Genomic DNA, 7,234 nt, shown 5'->3' on the forward strand with positions numbered 1-7,234 from the left:
GTTTAGGGCCTCAAATTTGTAAACTGCTTGTTAGTCGAGAAAAGTTTATGGGTAGGATAATGAAGTCACTTTACGGTCCTCCGCCTCCTATTGTGGTGAAAAGGAGAAAAGTAGCCACGACGAGTCATACAGTGGTTCTAATTAGGGGTGTTCATCAACCGATCCAAACCGATTCAAACCGCGGTGACCGAACCGAAAAACCGAAAAATCGAAAACCGATTAAAAACCGAAAAATCGAAAACCGATTAAAAACCGAAAATTTTAATTGGATTGGATCGATTTTTGGATGGATTGATGAAAATCGATCCAATCCAAACCGATCCAATATATTAATTTTTCTCTACCTACTTGAGTCTTTCCCTAATTATGGCCTAAAAATTTCTAAACCCAGGACCTATTAACCCATCAACTAAACCCAAAAAAATCTAGTCACATCTCATCAATAAAATTTTATCTTTGTAGAGCTTCATATCTCATTTCCAAAAAAAAAAAAAACTATATTATAGTTTACTAATGCTTTTGTATTTCAAAAAAAATAAAATTACAAAGCCAATATATACAAAAGATGTTATTTGCACAATAATCATGAAATAAATTTTAGGATTTTCAAAAAATCGAAAACCGATCCAATCGAAACCGAAAAAAATTGGATCGGATCAGATTTGAAAAAAAATCAAAACCGAATGGATGATTATATGATCAAACCAAAAAAATTGGATCGGATGATTTTTGCTTCCAAAACCGATCCAATCCAGACCGCGAACACCCCTAGTTCTAATGCCTTTAAGTTTGGGATAATTGAAAGGCCTTATGGGAGAATCCCTAGTTTGTTGGGCTTTTCGGAAGAGATCCGTAACATGCTACCTTCTCGTCACGGCTATAGGGGCGGTTAGAACAAATGAGGTCAGCAAGGAAACGATAAGAGTCGTGGAGGCCGATTTGATCGCGTGGCGGTCTAGTCGCACTGTTAACCTTCTGGTTCCACGCTCTAGGCATACGATTTATTCGCGTCTCCTTAGTAACATTAACCAAGATCCTAGGAACCTCCCCTTACAAATGGTATGTTGTCCTCCTCCACTTCCTCTTGTTGCTCCTCGCTTGGTCGGATATGTCCCTCAAGCATCAAAATACTATCATCGTTGCAAGATGGATGAGTCTACAGACAACCGGGCGGGTAGGTTACATCTCGAGGATGCCCGTATAAAGCGTTACAACATATGGAATGCTATAGCCATGGACTTGCGATTAGATAGGGTGCCATCAACTTGATTGCCTAGTTCTTATTCAAGTTCTTCCTTTACATATTCCTCCTTGGATTCTTCAAGTATATCACAGTTTAAATATTCTGATTTGTTCGTTTATGAGTTTGTTGGACTTTCTTTGGGTTAGTTTCATGGGATAATCTGTCCAGTTGGCAAAGTTAGTGACCTGTGGGGGGAGTGAAGGTTTGTCCATGATTGGCCTGAGTTGGCCTCGGCTGTTGGGATGAGTCTTAGGGGGTGTTTGGTAGAGGATATATTTCTTTTTACTAGGGAAATATAATTATTATAGAAATAGTGAAAAAATGAGTTTAATAGGAAAATGAGAAAAAAGTTGTTTGGTAGGACGAAAAATTACTGGGAAAATTGATTTAAGTTTTCAAAATCTATGTTTGGTTGGAAGTGAAATATTAGTAGGAAAATAGGATTCAATTACCACAACACCCCTTTGGTTATTTGGTTTTCTTGGTTGTAAATAGCAAAGAAAATGAAGCTTCTAGCGCTGCTTTTTATATGAAAGAAAGAGAAAAGAGACCTCAACAATAAGGCATTTTTGTCATCGCAAATTGAGCTCTTTTTCCTTGCCCAGCTAAATCTCAAATACCACCCTTCATGTGGTTTTTCAAAACAGTGTTTTCTATCTACTTTTGCAAATGAATTGCAATGGATGGGGAAACAATTTTGATGGTAAAATTTGTTAAACTCTTACACCAAACATGGTCAAATAAAAATCCCAATAAAAGTTGCCTAGCTATCCATATTAAAAACTCCTACCAAACACCCCATTAGGGATTTTCAATATCTCGGATTAAATTTTAGTTGTCAAAAATTAATTGTTTGTAATATTTTGTTATTTCTTGTTAGGAAAAAAAGAATATATTTTTAATATTTTATAATAATATAATTTTTATAAAATTAAAGGGGTGCATGATAACATTTCCAAATTTGTTTTCTTTTTCTTAATTTAAGGAGAAAAAATAATTAGAAATAATGTTTATCTAAATCGATTTATGTTTTTCTTTCAAATAATGCATCAGTAGTCTAAGAACACAAATTAATAATTTCTTATTAATAGTATACATCGTAAAAAGGGCTATTAGGATTAAACATATGTTATTTCTTAGATATACTATTCATTAAGTACATATTCTCTTTAAGTGAAAATGGAAATAAATTATGTTATAAAATATATTTTTTCCCCAAAATTCTTTCTAAGCACAAAAATGGTAGGGATAGAGAATAAAATTATTGCCATCCACACTCATGATATCTCCATTGAAACAAATGCTTTTAATTTATTAGAAATAACAAATATAGAAAAACATCCGGAATAAGATGTGACACTATCATTTTTTTTTTTTGATAACATACACTATCATTTTTTATCACGTGTAACAACATCATTTTACATATTAATAATTAATTAACGTACATTGAATAAAGAGTAAAAGACGAAGACTCATGCTTTTTGCTCTTTCATTTTTTATTTTTATTTTGTACTTGAGCTTATGAATAATTGTTGTTAGAGTTTATAATTCTGTTTATATTTATTTTGTAAATCATGTGATTTAATTTGTAATAAGTTTGTTAAGGAGAATACAATATAGACATATTGAACCTAACTTACATTAGCTGAATTAGGATAAATTGTATGTCCACTTTTTTTTCCTTTATCTCTTTTCTGTTTTCAATTATGTGTTGTATGATTGTGTCGATTCCAACAAGGAACTTATGTTAGCAGACCCAACATGTAATTCTGTCAATGTCAAAATATACATCACAGGGTCTGTTTGGGTGCATTGCAAGTGGCTGAAATGGTTGTGCAGCGCCGAGATACCAAATATGATAAATTGATAATCGTAGCTTGGTGCCAAGGTACAAACACATATAGGTTTGAGTATAGTGTTGCGGTGGAGTGTTGTGCATGCATAGTGTGCCATTGGCTAAGATTTTGGCAATAATGCTTTGCATATGTAACTTCTCCAAGGTGTCAAAATAATGCAACACATTGATTCAGTCTACATGCCAATTGTGCAGCAATGTGGCTGAGATGACTTGGCGATTTAAGAGGTTATTTCTTAAGGAAGTGTTGGACCTAAACCATGCGTGGATTGGGCTTGGAAATGCTAGATCCATTAACAATGATGAATATTGAATTTATATGGATATATTATTTGTGTAAAATTTCTTATATCATTATTTAATTGTATACTGGTAAGTCTCTTAAATGAGACTTAGAGCATATGATTTAATTGGAAATTGAAGAGAAAAGATTTATTTTGCTGTTAAAATACCCCAACTTGGTGTGAATTATCTTTTGTTGGTTAAAAATGCTACTGGGCTAAACATGTTACACTATTAGGCCCAATTGCTGCTGAAGGAAAAGAAATGAAAAGGGGCCGGACTAAAAGACTAAGCCCAAAGGGAAGAGAAGAAAGACACAAAGGAAAAGAAAGAGAGAGAAGACAGACTCAGCAACGCAAGAAAGAAATCGAAGAAGAAAAAACCCTAGCATCGTGCAACCAAACCCAAGTTCCAGCCGACAAAATCCATATCATCCATCCCCAACCCTTGCCACAAATCGACCCATACGATCAGATCGTCTTCTTCTCACCGTTCATCCGTCCAAATTAACCCACATCCACGGTCCATTAAGAAAAGACAACAAGAAAAAAAAAACCATAGCCCTTACTTTTGGTTCAGAAAAAGCCAAACCAAAATCCGTTACTCAGTGGAGGCTGGAGCGATTGTAAGCGCAAGTTTACGTACGAGTTGCAGGAGCAACAATTCCATCCGGGTTGTCTGAGCAAAGGAGGGAGCTGCTGGGGACCACCTGCCTGCAACGCGCGAGAAGCGCGTGACACCTGCTGAGCTGGAGAGGAAAATCGTGCAAAGAAGGAAATGAGCCCTATAAAAAGGGAAAGAGGAGTGAGTCATAGTCTGGGTTCTTCCCTCTCTGGTTCTGATTTACTGTTTTTAGTTTTATTGTTTTCTGAACAATTTTTATTTTATTTTCTTTTAAGTTCTGTTTTGTAATGAGATTCTGGTTCATCTGATGAACTTGATGCATGTCTTTACAGCACTGAGATTGCTGGTTGTTAGGCCAGTGCTGTAATTTAGTTTCTAGCATTTTTATTTTGTGATTTCTTTAGTTTTCTGTTACTGTTTGTAAGCCTCATCCCTATGGATAGTGGCTGACTTTTTAGAGGTTGGGTTTAGGTGATACCCAAACTTCAGTGCTTGTTAAATGTTTGGTTTTCTGGTTTTAATTTTTATATCTCAGTTGTTTAATGCTTTTTCTAATGTTTAAAATTATCTGCATTTTGGCCGAATGTCAGAGGTTTGGTTAGGATTTAGTTGTTTAGAAACAACTAACTCTGGATTCTGCATTAGACACATGGACTTAGATGAGAAATCATTTAAGGGATCTCATTTCAGAAATGAATGAGACCTCATGTAATATTGGACCTGAGTCTCAAGAGTCCTAATCCCACTTGGCATAGAGATATGGAAGTGGGCAACTTTGGGATAAAATAATTTTTAAGAGATTAAAATTAACAATACAGTTATGTTAACTGAGAATCTTAGGATGAGCTTTTTGTTAATCAAATTATTTTTCAAGCACTGTGGGGAAGGAGAGCCAAAACTCAACCCACCTTTTTGAACATCCTTATCAACTCAGATTTCCAATTTCCTTTGTTATTTCAAATTTCAATCTCTGTTCTGTTTCAAATTTTAAATACAAAAAAAAAATTTCTTGTCACATCTGTCATTTAAGTTGCTTCATTCTTACTTCTTATTTTATAACTTAGGAAAGTAATTCAGAAAATTTTAAAAGAAAAGTGAACAGTAGTATTTTAGGTCCATTCTAGATTACTTTTACCTTACAATTTTTATTTCTTTTATTTTCAAATAGTAACTCAGTTTTAAGCAATTACAAATTTTAGTCATTTCAAAACGCCAACGATCCTTGTGGGAACGATAACTGAGACTTATAACAGCCCTATATTACTTGTTGTCGCGTATACTTGCGCGCATTACTTGCACAACTGTTAGCAAGGCAACAAGTTTTTGGCGCCGTTGCCGGGGATCGAGGCGTACATGATCAGATTTCTGTGTGATTGCTATTTTGAACTGCTTCTTTTTGCTGTTCTTAGTGTAGCTCATTTGAATTCTGTTTCAATTTTGTTTTAGTTATTATTACTGTAGTGTCTTGAATATTGGTAGTTTAAAATCTGTTCTGTTCATATTCTATTTCTTTTATGTCATTTAATTTTTTTTAGTCTCATAGTTCATAGTTGTTATTTTGTTTCGTAATTTTTTTAGTTTCAGTTTTATTTTAATTATTAGTTTCACCCTGTGTGAGGGTGAGTTGTTACTGCCTTATAAAGCCGTCAGGCTGTGAATTGCTTTGGGACTTTTCTGTTTGTAGGTTCTTGTTTGTTTATTTTTTTTTACACAAAACTAAATAGTAATCTAAGTTGTTTTAGCTAGTTAGGTTCATTTTTTTTAGTTAAAAAAGGGTGCATGAGTGCAACTCCACACCCGTTCATAGATTCAATTGACCCTGAACCTGAAAGGACATTTAGAGTTAGGAGAAGAGCCCAGAGAGCACATAGGCAAATTCCACTTCTAGAAGTTGAAGAAATGGAGGATTTAGGAAGTGTAAATGGGAATGATGGGGTAGGAGGACCTGCAAGGATAGAGAACCCACCTGTCATAAATGACAATGATAGGTCCATGATGGACTTCATCATACCTGTGTTGGATGAATTAGATCCAAGCATAGCTCAACCTGTGAATGTAGTGCCCTTTAAGCTAGAACCGGTGATGTTCACCATGCTCCAAAACATGGGGCAGTTCCACGGGTTATTGATGGAAGACCCACACAAGCACCTTGGGAATTTCATAGAAGTGGCCAACACTTTTAGGAATCCCAACATCTCGGATGATGTACTTAGATTGAAGCTTTTCCCTCATTCACTGGCTGACAAAGCCAAAGAGTGGTTGAACTCCCTTCCATCCAACTCCATAACCAATTGGTACACCCTTGCTGAGAAATTCATCATGAAATTTTCCCCCTCTAATAAGATAGTGCAAACTAGAGGTGATATTGCTAACTTCATGCAGAGGGATGGTGAGACATTAGTGGATGTGTGGGAGAGGTACAAGAACCTTCTTAAGCAATGCCCCAACCATGGTCTGCCCTCTTGGGCAGTGTTACAAACCCTTTACAATGGCCTGAATACTCAAAACAGGGCCTTGGCAGATTATGCTGGTAATGGCATGTTTATTACTATGTCCTTTAACCAAGCCCATGAGTTGTTAGAACAAATGACTCAAAATTATGCCCAATGGGCTGAAGAGAGAAATCAGCTAAGAAGAGTGGCTGGTTTACATGAGATAGACCCTGTAACAGCCCTTTCAGCCAAGTTTGATGCATATCCAATTTAGTGAGAACCCAAGGACAAACCATTGAGGCAAGATTGTCTCAACCCCAAGTTCCTGTACCTACACCTCAAATACCTGTGACCCAATCTCAAGTTAACGCAATAAACACAAGTGTAACTTGTGTTTGCTGTGGTGGGCCTCATTTGTATGATAGCTGCCCATCCAACCCAGAATCTGTGTTTTATGTTGGAAACCAAAATCGAAACCAAAATAATTTTTACGCTAATTTTAATCAAGGATGGTGGCAGAATCAACAGCCTCAATTTTTCCAAGGGCAAGGGCAGCGAGCTGGCCCCTCCAATGCTCAAACCAAAGTACCTTTTCCCTCCCAAAATTACCAACAAACTTCAAGGCAGCAACCTTTTGCTCAGCCTAGTGAGCTGCCTATTGCACCACCATCTTCCTTAGAAGTTTTGTTAAGGGAATATTTGGTTAAGAATGAGACTAAGCAAAATAGCTTGGAAGCTGTTGTGCAAAGTATTCCAGCATCCTTGAGGAATATAGAATCCCAACTAGGCCATTTA

At 36.0% G+C, this 7,234-nt stretch overlaps 1 non-coding gene across 1 annotated transcript; it reads right to left on the reverse strand.

The window, feature by feature from the left end:
* Nucleotides 1-6,357: 6,357 nt before the first annotated feature.
* LOC133302632 (small nucleolar RNA R71) lies at nt 6,358-6,463 on the reverse strand. The gene has a single exon (XR_009750368.1). It is a non-coding gene; the product is annotated as a small nucleolar RNA R71 (small nucleolar RNA).
* Between the last annotated feature and the right edge of the window lie 771 nt (nt 6,464-7,234).

Source organism: Gastrolobium bilobum, unplaced genomic scaffold, assembly GCF_033153095.1.
Source record: "Gastrolobium bilobum isolate Gb01-03AN ecotype WA unplaced genomic scaffold, APGP_CSIRO_Gbil_v1 utg16462, whole genome shotgun sequence".
NCBI classification, from domain to species: domain Eukaryota; kingdom Viridiplantae; phylum Streptophyta; class Magnoliopsida; order Fabales; family Fabaceae; genus Gastrolobium; species Gastrolobium bilobum.